Source organism: Acomys russatus, chromosome 19 (assembly GCF_903995435.1).
Source record: "Acomys russatus chromosome 19, mAcoRus1.1, whole genome shotgun sequence".
Classification (NCBI taxonomy): domain Eukaryota; kingdom Metazoa; phylum Chordata; class Mammalia; order Rodentia; family Muridae; genus Acomys; species Acomys russatus.
This window is the reverse complement of record NC_067155.1, coordinates 16,184,182-16,196,699: the sequence shown is the minus strand read 5'-3', so window position 1 is coordinate 16,196,699 and position 12,518 is coordinate 16,184,182.

The window sequence follows — 12,518 nt, the reverse complement described above, 5'->3', positions numbered from 1 at the left end:
TATAGAGGGTCTCTCTCATTTACGCCTGTCCACTATGTTACGTGGCCTGAGGGCTCCTGCCAATTCTTGTGTCTCCATCTCCCATCTCTCCGTGGAGGCACTGGGATCACACACAGTCATCACAGCAATGCCCAGCTTTACACTGGTTCTGGGGATTGAAACTCAGGCTCTTGTATTCCCATGGCAAACACTTTGCCCTCTGAGCCATCCCCTCAGCCTTTCCTTCCTTTATTTTTATTTTTATTTTTTTTGTCAAGACAGGACTTTTCAGTATAGCCTTGGCTGTCCTGGACTGGCTTTGTAGGCCAGGTTGGCCATGAACTCACTGCGATCCACAGGCGTCTGCCTTCCCGAGTGCTGGGATTACAGGCCTGTGCCACAACACCTGTCTGGTCCTTCCTTCCTTTAAATGAAATATTTTGAGATAGGATTTCTTTACATCCCCCAGTATGGACCAGAATTCACTGTTTGTTTCCTTCAGTGATCTGAGTGCTGGGGAGACAGAAAGAGCTGGAGTGACAGATGTGAGAGCTGGGGTGACAGATGTGAGAGCTGGGGTGACAGATGTGAGAGCTGGGGTGACAGATGTGAGAACTGGGATGACAGATGTGAGAGCTGGGGTGACAGATGTGAGTGCTGGGGTGACACACTTGGGTTATAAACCTGGTCTTTTGACTTCTTAAAGCCAGACATTCCATTGGATACATTTATCACATTTCATGTATTCCACTTTTAGTGGGACACTAGCTTCACTTCACTTTTTTGCTTGACATTTTTGTCTGTTTTGTTTTTTGAGACAGTTTCTTATGTAGCTCAGGCTAGCCTCCAACTTGCTAGTCAGCTGAAGGTGACCTTGAACTCCTGATATTGCAGTATGCACCACTCTGGAGTTGTGATTATAGATGTATGCTGCCATGCCTGACCCTTCACAATTTTTGAAAATTAGGGTGGGAGAGGTGCTACAGAGAGGATCCAGGGCTTTTAAAGAAACTGGATAAACACTCTACTACTGAGCTATATCTCCAGCACAATTTGTTACTTTCAACATTTTAAAATATGGCTGCCAGAACACTTGAAATTACAGTGTAGTATGTATTTTTTAAATTTTATTTACTTTTACTTTAATGTGCATGGGCTTTTTTGCTGCCTGTATGGAAGTGCACCAGAAGATGGTGTTGGGTCTCCTGGAACTGGAGATGATTGTGAGCTGCTGTATGCAGCAAACCCAAGTCCTCTGCAAGAGCAGCAAGTGCTCTTAATTGCTGAGGCATGTCTCCATCCTCCACAGGTTCAAAGGTTTGAAAATACAAAGTTGCTGGGAGCAAAGGTACAACAAATATACTATAGTCTAACTCCTGTCCTATCCTCTTTACTCTACCACTGAGCCACACCCCAGCCCCTCACTGGGGGATTCTAGGCAGGGGCTCTACCACTGAGCCACACCCCCAGTGCCTCACTGGGGGATTCTAGGCAGGGGCTCTACCACTGAGCCACGCCCCCAGCCCCTCACTGGGGGATTCTAGGCAGGGGCTCTACCACTGAGCCACACCCCCAGTGCCTCACTGGGGGATTCTAGGCAGGGGCTCTACCACTGAGCCACACCCCCAGTGCCTCACTGGGGGATTCTAGGCAGGGGCTCTACCACTGAGCCACGCCCCCAGCCCCTCACTGGGGGATTCTAGGCAGGGGCTCTACCACTGAGCCACGCCCCCAGCCCCTCACTGGGGGATTCTAGGCAGGGGCTCTACCACTGAGCCACGCCCCTAGCCCCTCACTGGGGGATTCTAGGCAGGGGCTCTACCACTGAGCCACGCCCCCAGCCCCTCACTGGGGGATTCTAGGCAGGGGCTCTACCACTGAGCCACGCCCCCAGCCCCTCACTGGGGGATTCTAGGCAGGGGCTCTACCACTGAGCCACACCCCCAGCCCCTCACTGGGGGATTCTAGGCAGGGGCTCTACCACTGAGCCACAGCCCCCCAGTCCCTCACTGGGGGATTCTAGGCAGGGGCTCTACCACTGAGCCACACCCCAGCCCCTCACTGGGGGATTCTAGGCAGGGGCTCTACCACTGAGCCACGCCCCTCAGCCCCTCACTGGGGGATTCTAGGCAGGGGCTCTACCACTGAGCAGATACGGCTCAGCAGATCAAGGTGCTGCTATGCCTGATGACCTGACTTTGATCTCTGGGCTCCACGTGGTGGAAGAAGAAAACAGACTCCCGAAAATGACCCCAGGACCTCTCCATACAGCACACAATACTCTCTCTGACACACACACACACGGTAGGTTAATGATATAGTAGAAGCAACAATAGAAGCCCAGCACTCCCATGATGCAGCAGAGGTAGACGGCTTACTTCTGTAAGGACTGACGGGCGTTTGGCCAGATGCTTCTAGCTCCTGGAGGACACACGACTCTTCACGGTGTGCCTGGTGATGGCCAACAGAAGTGGCCAGAGCAACCAATCTTCAGGAACACGGGGAAGCGTCAATGGACAGGAGACTCCTCTCAGATCCACATTGTGTGGACAGCTCTTTCTATTGCCTTCAGACTTATAAATTGGGATTTGTAGCATGAATGTCTGAACAGGTTAGGGTATGGGAAAGCACGAAAAACATTAAGAAACAAAATGTGTTTGCGTGTATATAGCATCTAAGTTTTATGACGTACCCATAATTGAATTGATTGGAGGTTAGCAGGGGTTGTGAGGACACAAGTTACTTCTTGGTGAAGACAGCTTTAGAGCAGGTGATAAATTCTGGCTAGAGCAGAGGTAGTGAGAGTGGCACAAACAGTTGTGGTTGATGCCACTCACTGTACCCATAACTGGTTAAAACAGCACTTCCTTTTTCGAGGCAGCCTTTCTCTATGTAGCCCTAGCTGGCCTGGATCTCATCATGTAGGCCAGGCTGGCTTTGAACGCTTAGATCTCGGCTTGCCTCTGCATCCTGATTACTGGAATCAAGATATGTATGTGTTACCACACCTGACAAGATAGCCCTTTTAAGTATCTTGCCATTTAAAATCGTCTTTAGGGAAGCCTATACAACACACACATTTGGGTCAGACGATGTCGTCTACGTGCACATACAGGACTCTTTGGGCCAAGAGATCCAAGGATTTAGAACCAAGAGATGGATGGAGCAGGTGCAGGCACAGCCCATGCTGGTATCCTCTGCCTTATGTTTCAAGAGACCCATCTCACCTCTGTCCTTCCACACCTACCTGTCCTTTGGGTGCATGGAGTTACCATGACAGCTCTTAAACTGTCTCAAAACTTACCCTCTATTGGATGGAGTCAGAGGATGTGGGAGCGCCACCGCGAGGAGGAGACTGGCCCTGCAGCCTGGTCCGGCATCAGGCCTGCCAAGGAGCATCGGGAGTCCAGTCACACGCCTGCTGCAGCCCAGACATGAACTGCAGTTCTCCCAGTAAACACCAGGGGGTGGCATGGGACCGCGCAATCAGAAAGCGTTCCTTGAAGCATTACGTTACTTTGTAGCCTGGTTGCCACTCCTGTTCCAGAGTATCTGGGTCCTTGGCTTCTTCTCGTGTCTTTGAGGAACTCACTATCCCAGGGAACCCTTCCTGTCATAACCCATAAAGAGAAGGTGACCATAGGGGAGAAACACCAAGACAGTGAAGAGACGTCCCTGAACCACCAGACATGCGGAGACCCCAGCCTCACTCAGCAAACAAGGGAAGCTGGGACGTCTCCCTGAAACCCTTCACAGAATCATGACATGATTCTTTCCAGGACACACAGACATCTGTACACCCAGGACACGAAACTATTGGCAGAACTGCTCCTGCCCCTGGGTCTCTGTTATGAAACCCATGACTGAAGGCACCAGGGACAAAGGATGGCCCTCTTCCCCAGTTATTGCTCAGCTGGTCGCTTCTGGGAAGTTAATGAGACATCCTGAGAACTGTTGAGAAGACTGGGTACTGAGCTGTGTCACACAGACACACAGACATAGACGATAGACGACAGACAGACAGACAGACACACCCACACACACTGTAGGCTCAATTTTCTTAACCAATATATTAATTAACAACTTAGTGGCCGAGCATACGTCCCTTATAACCTGACTAACCAAACAGTAGGAAATGAGGATTAATGGACACAATAACAAAACCTTAGGGATATCAGTTCTGAGGAATGACTCTTCGGGCGTGAGCTGCAGGATTTCTTCCACTGGAAACTGGGGTAACCAGAACCCCAAACCTCAGCAGGAGCCCTGAAGCCTTCCCTCGAGCAGTTCTCTCTAGGCGTGTCTTGAAGTGCAGTGATGAACAGCCAAATCTACCCCAAGTCTCCAAAAAGCCCCCTGCTGCCAGTTCTGGGCTCATTTATAGATCTCCTCCCAGAGTCTGGTCACGGGATCTTTTCAGCTGGCAACAATCAAGCTCCCGCACGAGGTGGTTGCTCTTCTAGTGAATTAACCTCACCTGTTCTCTCACAAGACCGTTCCGATCCCATGCTTGGGATCCTAAAAAACAGGTTTCTCTCTCCTACACAAACACACACACACACACACACACACACACACACACACACACACACACACACACACACACCTCTCTTGGCTTTAGGGAGCCCAAAGACTCCCATATTTGGTGCTACAGACACAAGGTGAAGAGAGAGCAGGGATCAGTCTTGGTGTGAGCGGCTCCTCTCTCAGGGCACAGGACACTTCTCAGCCTTGCTATTCAAAGTATGTTCTAGAACAATGAACCAGAGAGAAAGGGAGAGGAGGAGGATAGGACCCATACTGAGGAGGTGGAAATAGAGCTGTGTCACAGTCCCTGTGACCCTGGGAGGTGCTCCAGGGAGGAGGAAAGATCAGAGGGAGGAGGGAGAGCAGAGCTGACACCTGAGCAACAGGCTGTTTTCAGTGCTGAAACCAAAGCTCTCTGGACAGAGGAGGACAGATCAGAGAGCAGAGACCATGGACCACACCCTGGCCTGCCTACAGAGCTCATTCCCTGGCAATGAATGAAAAAGGGAGCTCAGGTGCTGGCCAGAGCCTACTGGCGGGAAGAGGGAGACTCCTAACAAGCAGCTCTGCATGGAGAACACAGAAAGGGAAAGAGGCTCAGCAGGAGGAACATCTCACTGAAGGGAATTAGAAAGAGAGAAAGAGCTCCATTGCCCCTGTCCTCAGTCCCTCCTCACTGGTCTGTTCACTGGTGTTCACAAGTGTGTCAGGGTGACTCTCCAAAGAAGAAACCTGGAACATTCCGCTCTGTCCTTAGCTACCAACCTGACATTTGATAAACGAACCCCAGGACCTGTAAGGGAAGTGAACACTCATTCATTCACCCACAGGTTCTGAGCCTGGTCCTCAACATCCAGAGCTCTCGTAGACAGGGAGACAGATCAGGAAGGACACCTAGACGATGAGGTCAGGAGTTGACAAGAACCATGGTGGGAAAGCTCAGGATAGAAGACTCAGGAACTGCAGAGAAGGTCAGGGAAGGCATCTCCTAGCCACACACAACACAGGCAGCTGAGTGTGAGCAGACAGCGGAGGGCTCGGAGGGGTGAGAAGACACCTGAGTGTGAGCAGGGGTCTTTGGATATTGAAGGGTGAGCTGACAGCTGAGTGTGAGCAGGGGTCTATGGATATTGAAGGGTGAGCTGACAGCTGAGTGTGAGCAGGGGTCTATGAATGTTGAGGGGTGAGCTGACAGCTGAGTGTGAGCAGGGGTCTATGGATGTTGAGGGGTGAGCTGACAGCTGAGTGTGAGCAGGGGTCTATGGATGTTGAGGGTGCTGACAGCTGAAGGTGAGCAGGGGTCTAGGATGTGAGGGTGAGCTGACAGCTGAGTGTGAGCAGGGGTCTATGGATGTTGAGGGGTGAGCTGACAGCTGAGTGTGAGCAGGGGTCTATGGATGTTGAGGGGTGAGCTGACAGCTGAGTGTGAGCAGGGGTCTATGGATGTTGAGGGGTGAGCTGACAGCTGAGTGTGAGCAGGGGCCTAAGAGCACTGAGGAGTGAGCTGGGCAGACACCTGAGAAGAGATCCAGACAGAAGAGAAGAAGCAAAGTTCAGGGGTGCTGAGGGAATAAAGGTGGCGCCGCTGATCTTTACTCAGTAGGAAAGGCACATGTGCATACACACACACACACACACACACACACACGCAGGTACAGGCACACATGTGCACACACATAGGCAAGCATGCATGCATGCACGCACACACACACACACAGACACACACCAATACTGAGAGATGATATGGACAGGATGATTCATCTTTCCACCATATGGTGGTGTACACTGATAGATCTCTCCTTAGCCCCATGCTCAGACTCCTCTTTAACCTGCTGGAACCTTCTGATCACTACCCATCTCAGCGCCCCTCCATGTTATGGAAGGAAGGAATGTTCTTTCAGTGGTCTACTATCTAACATAATTTCCATGCCTTCTTTCAAGTTACAAAGGGAAAACGGCTGACAGGCATTGAGTTTTGAAGAAGTTCCCATGGCTGCTGACTGTGTCTCCCTCGGTGGACGAACAGAATGCTCAGCAGATTCATTTAACTTATGACGCCATTTTACTCTAGAGTGTCTCTAGTTTTTATCTGGGTGACTTGTCTGCTGGTGAGAGTCGGGTACTGAAGTCACCCATTACCACTGTGTTGGGTCAGTCTGGGTTTTAGATCTGATAGCATTTCTGTTGTGAAAGTTGGTGCTCCTGTGCTTGGTGCACTTAATGTATGAGACTGTAATATCCTCTCGGGGTATTTATTATTCCTTTAGTGAGTATGAAGTGCCCTTCTTTATCTCTCACTCCACCTGAAGTCTAGTTTGTGCACATAATAGCTACACATGTTTCTTTGTCCCATTTTCTTGAATAGCCTTTTCCATCCTTTTATCTTAAGATGGCGCCTGTGTTCCACCTATGTTTCATGAAGTATGTTTCTTGGCGGCAACAGGAAGATGGCTCCGGTTCTCTAAGCCAATATAGACTGATAACATTGAGAGATGCTATTGAACATTATCTGTTCCTGTTATTTTGTTGTGGTGTTCTCTTAGATCTCCTTTGATTAGTTGTTCTGAAACTATGATGTCATATTGGCTGTGTTTAATCTTCTGTCCAGACCAAAGTAGTTCTTCTAGTGTCACTCTGTAGAGCTGGTGGGGTGAACATAATTTCCTTATCTTGGTTATAGAACTTTTTTCTCTTTCAGCGATGGCTGATAGTTTTGCTGGGTATAGTAGCCTGGGCTGGCATCGTCTGCAACATCAGCGAGACTCCTCTGGTTTTCAGTGTCTCCACCACAGAGAAAGAGTGTTATCCTGATGGGTCTGCCTTTATATGTGACTTGGCCTTTTTTTTTTCTATGTAGCTTTCACTGTCCTTTGTTTGTTCTATCCACTTAGAGTTTTATTATGTGTCTTTCCTGGCCTTGTTATTTTGTGTCTTTTATGCCTCTTAAACCTTGGCAGGCATTCATTTCTTTAGGTTTAGGAAATTTTCTTTTAAGATTTTGTTGAAAACACCTTCTGTCTTTGATGTGGGCTTCTTCTTCTTCACCTATTATTCACAGGTGTGGTCTTTTTGTAGTGCTTCAGATTTTGTGCTTATTCCATGCTTTCATTGTTCTCATTTGCCATATTCTGTCTTCAAGACCAGATAGTCTCCCATTTGATCCAGTTTGTGCGTGTGTTACTTTCTTCTGAGCTCTTTGACTTTCCTGAGTTTTTCATTTCAACTTTTAGCTCCTTTTTATCCCCTCCCCCAGAGATTCCATCTCGGTTAAATCCTATTGCCACAGTTTTAATTGTTTTCATTGTTCCCTTCAACTTTGCCTCTGAGGTCCTGCTTCTGGCTTTTCTTCATATCATTTTCAAGGTCCTCAGACATAGTTGTTACTGCAATTTTGAAATACTTGCCTTGTGCACCAGCCAAGTGGTTATTCTGAGAGAGCATTATGGTGGGGGCACTGGTGTCTGGAGGAGACGCATTGTCTTTGTGGTTGGTGTTGTGCTTCTGTGGAGAGATCGAGGCATCTGGAGTTAGGTCGGTGGTGGTGTTTCTTGGTCTGGATATCTGTTGTCATTTTTGTTGAGTGGGTGTTTGGACATTGGTTCACTGTGACCCTAACTTTTCAGGTCTGGAGCAGCTGAGTTGTGTTTAGGGCTGGTGTGCCAATAGGGCATGAGTAGGGGGTCTGTGGTGATGTGGATAGGAATGGCTACGAGAGGCTCGTGTGTGTGACTGCTTGGCCCATAGGGAAGGGCACTATTAGGAGTTGTGCCCTTGCTGGAGGCAGTGTGTCACTGTGGAGGTGGGCCTTGGGATCTTATATGCTATTGTGACAAAGTCTCCTTCTGCTGCCTGTGGAGCCAGATGTAGAATTATCAGCCCTTTCTCTAGCACTGTGCTTGTCGGCATGTTGCCATGTTTCCTGCCATGATGCTGATAGACTGTAAGCCACCCCCAATTAAATGTTTTCCTTTAGAAGAGTTGCGTCGTCATGGTCTCTACACAGCAATAAAACCCAAGCTAAGACAGGATCCAAGCTCTGTTAGGGATGGGAGCAACTTATGAGCCCAGGAAATAAGCTTCTGTAGAGTTAGAAGATTCCTGATGCTGGTCTTCAGAAGTCTTTGAAGGGCTCATCAGACTCTCCAGGTGGACTTAGGGTGGCATGGCCAGGGATCACTGTCTGTGGCCAGGCCTCCATGAGGGCAGGGTGCAAGAACCCTCACCATTCCCAGGTGTTAGTGGCCAAGATGGAAGCAAAGTTTTGAGTTCCTACCTGGAGTTAGGGGGATAATGTACCACATGGTCCAGGGGGATCCACCTAGTAGGTTGGGTGGCAGGCTGGCTCTGGGAATATCCCAGAATGCCATGCGGTCTTTATGTAGCACCATAAATTGGAATTGTTGGTGGGCAGGTAGACTAGCTCTTGGGGGTTTTCCTACCTCGGGTCACAGTTACAGGACACAAAACAGTCCCCTAGGTGGCACAGTGGGCAGGTTGGTGGCATATGGGTAAACTGGCTATCAGGGCTCTTACCCTGCACACAGTTTCAGGATGCCATGCAGTTGCTAATTGGAATGGTGGGTGGGGTGAACAGTTCTGTTTTTAAAGAAAAACGTGGGCTCAGTGTCTCTGCTCCACAAGCACAGCGGCCGGACTGGACGGTACATTCTGTGAGAGGAAGATGCAGCTGACTGGCTGGCCAGACTTGTCAAAATGGCAGGCTGTGGGTTCACACCCTGAATCAGCGTGGAAGGTGGAGACTAACTGAGGAAGATACCCAGTGTCGATCTTAAGCCTCCACACACATGTGCACACATTGGAGTCCACACACAGGCAAACCTGCATACACACTTCATACACAGAAAAATTATGTACAGGGGCAGGAGGAGAAAATAAAGACAAACCCATGTTTTCACCCAAGGAGAAACTAGGTGACTCGGAACTATGTGGCGTGAGGATAAAGACCGCCGGGGGATGAGACTATGTAATGTGTGTGGATACCAACATAGGCCCTTGAGGAATATGTGTGCAAGTGTGGTGGTTTGAACAGGTTTCATCCTCATAGGCTCATGTCAAATGGTTAGCCCATAGTGAGTGACATTATTAGGTGTGTCTTGCTGGAGTAGGTGTGGCCTTGTTGGAGGAAGTGTGTCACTGTGGGGGCGGGATTTGAGGTTTCCTATGCTCGAACTCCACTCAGTGGGTATGAGAGCCTCTTGCTGGCTGCCTTTGGATCAAGATGTAGAATTCTTGGCTCCTCCAGCACCGCGTCTGCCTGGATGCTGCCATGTTTCCTGCCATGATGATAATGGACTAAGCCTCTGAAACTGTAATCCAGCCCCAACTAAATGTTGTCCTTTATAACAGCTGTATTGGTCATGGTGTCTCTTCACAGCAATGGAAACCCCCAACTAAGACAGAATGAATTACTAAAACACAGTTTTTCTTACATTAAAAACTAAATACAGACTACTTTAAGGGGACTGTCACCCCTGGTGATGACATAAGACATGCGCATGTGCACACAACACTTGGGGGAGGGGAGGATGTGTACAGACATCCGAGGCAGCTCCTGTTGTGGGGCTTTCGCAGACCCACTTGTGGTACAAATAAGGAATGGAGACTTTTATATAGTTTAAAGCTGTTGGCCCTTAGCTGCGGCAGTCTCTGCTAGCTTGTCTAAACTTAGCTTTCACCAACCTGTCTTTCCACGTTGTTCTCACTACCTGCCTACAACTCCATTCGGTGCCTTCTGCTTTCTCCTGTGTCTCTCTTCAACCCTGAGTCTCTCTGAGCCTCCTGCGTAGGCACAAGGTTACTGTATAACTCAAATGCTGATTTCTGTACCACCTAGATCTGGTTTCAATCCTTGTTCTGAGAATTTTTTGCCTCAATGTTATGTAAAAACTGCTCCCCAATTGTTCCCTGATATGCCAATAAAGCTGTTTACAGCTGATCACTAAGCAGGGGAGAGAATACGGCGGGACTTCCTGCCAGTCAGTGGGAGGAAGAGTTAGAAAAGGAAGAAGGGATTCAGCCACTGGAGAGGTCCAGGAGATGTGAGGGGAGGGCGGCGGGGGGGGGAAGGGATTCAGCCACTGGAGAGAGAGGGTCCAGGAGATGTGAGGGGAGGGCGGGGGTGGGGGGGGGGAAGGGATTCAGCCACTGGAGAGAGAGGTCCAGGAGATGTGAGGGGAGGGCGGGGGTGGGGGTGGGGGGGGGAAGGGATTCAGCCACTGGAGAGAGAGGTCCAGGAGATGTGAGGGGAGGGCAGGGGGGGGGAGGGATTCAGCCACTGGAGAGGTCCAGGAGATGTGAGGGGAGGGCGGCGGGGGGGGGGGGGGGGGGGGGGGGGAGGGGGGGGGGGGGGGGGGGGGCGGGGGGGGGGCCGGGGGGGGGCGCTCAGCAGGGAAGGCTACAAAATGCAAGTATCTCTGGGATGTATGCGGGGAAGAAACCTAATTAGCTCAGAGGATTAAGACTAGATTAACAACTGCTCAGTTCTTATGCTGTGAAGCTTATTACTAAACAAATATAAAAGAGTCTCAATTACTCATGTGATAGCTCGGTTTAAGAGAGAAACTGTAAAACAAACAGTTACGTAGAAATAACTGTACTATTTTAACGACCAATGTGGTGCATAACTTACACAAATGTAACTATAACTTATATAGAGTGTAAACTTAAACAAAATCTAGTTTCTTAGTTCTGTTCATTAAGAAAGCAACTGCAGCTTTTAAGGCAGGAGCTCACAGCTTCCTGATTAACACACACACCTCCCGAACAATAAGGCCTCCAGCTGGCTACAGAAAGACAAAAACTGATAGAAACCACAGAGAGACAGTTCTTTTAGGAAGCCCTTGCTAAGAAAAAAAAAAATGACTCTTTAACACAAGCAAACGTCTCAAAGCCAGATGTTTCTAGCCAAAGCAGGAAACTAAATCCCTTTGAGAAAGAACTCTTGCTGGCCAGACCCGTGCAGGCCAGGAGACAAACACTTATGAATAAATTCCGACAGTGGGGGAAGGGCAACATGCAATGAAGAAGGAAAAAAACAAAACAAAACAAAACAAAAAACAACAACAACAAAAAACTTTCTCTGAAGAAGCCTGAGGTAGACAGAGCAGCACCCAAACTGGTGAGGCCTAGAAGGAGAGCTGGGATCTAAAAAATAAAAGTCCTTTAGAAGGAGACTTTGAAATTAAAAAGAATTATTTTCTATGTTGAAAATAGAGAAAGTCACAATAACATAGTGATTCCGGATGCCATTTAAACTTATTTCTCTTAGCTTACAGATTTTTTTTTTCATTGACAATTATACTTTTGTCTATCCTCTTTGGGAGAGATCAAGATAAAACAAACTTAGAGGAAAAAAGGACTAAAAAATTAGATGCTAAATTAAATGCAATAGTGGTTAAGGAAATCTTTGAATCAAAATAGAAAACCTTCAAAGAAATCCAATCTAGAACTTGCAATACCAAAAGAGGTAGTTCAAAATGAGGAAAGCTCACAAAGGCTTTAACATTGCCACAGCAGCTGACTGAGATGATGACTAAAAAGGACTCCGCTATCGGCCAACGTGCTCAGACCGGATGTTATGTATGCACTTGCCACAGTGCAACCACTGGATAAAGGTCTACATGCTAAAATAAAAATGCAGACTCTGTTTGATGTTGCCTTGGAGAAAGGCCAGACAGTGGCCTGTATGTTTCATTTTGCAAAGTTTGGAGAACTGAAATATATGCCCCAGGTCATGAGTTCATACTCAAAATTTCAATGAAATTTTGCCTTAACTTCTGGAAGGCATGATTCTGAGGTTACACATTTGTTAAAACTGATGAGATGCCTTTACAAAATCAGGCGGATGGTGCTTCAGCATGTATATCCACTGGAACACGACAATTCTTTTTATGACAATATGACATAAAACCTGCTACAGGTATACTTATAATCCTATAGGCCATACAATTATAAAAAGATCTAACAATAATTTAAAATATAGTCATAACACA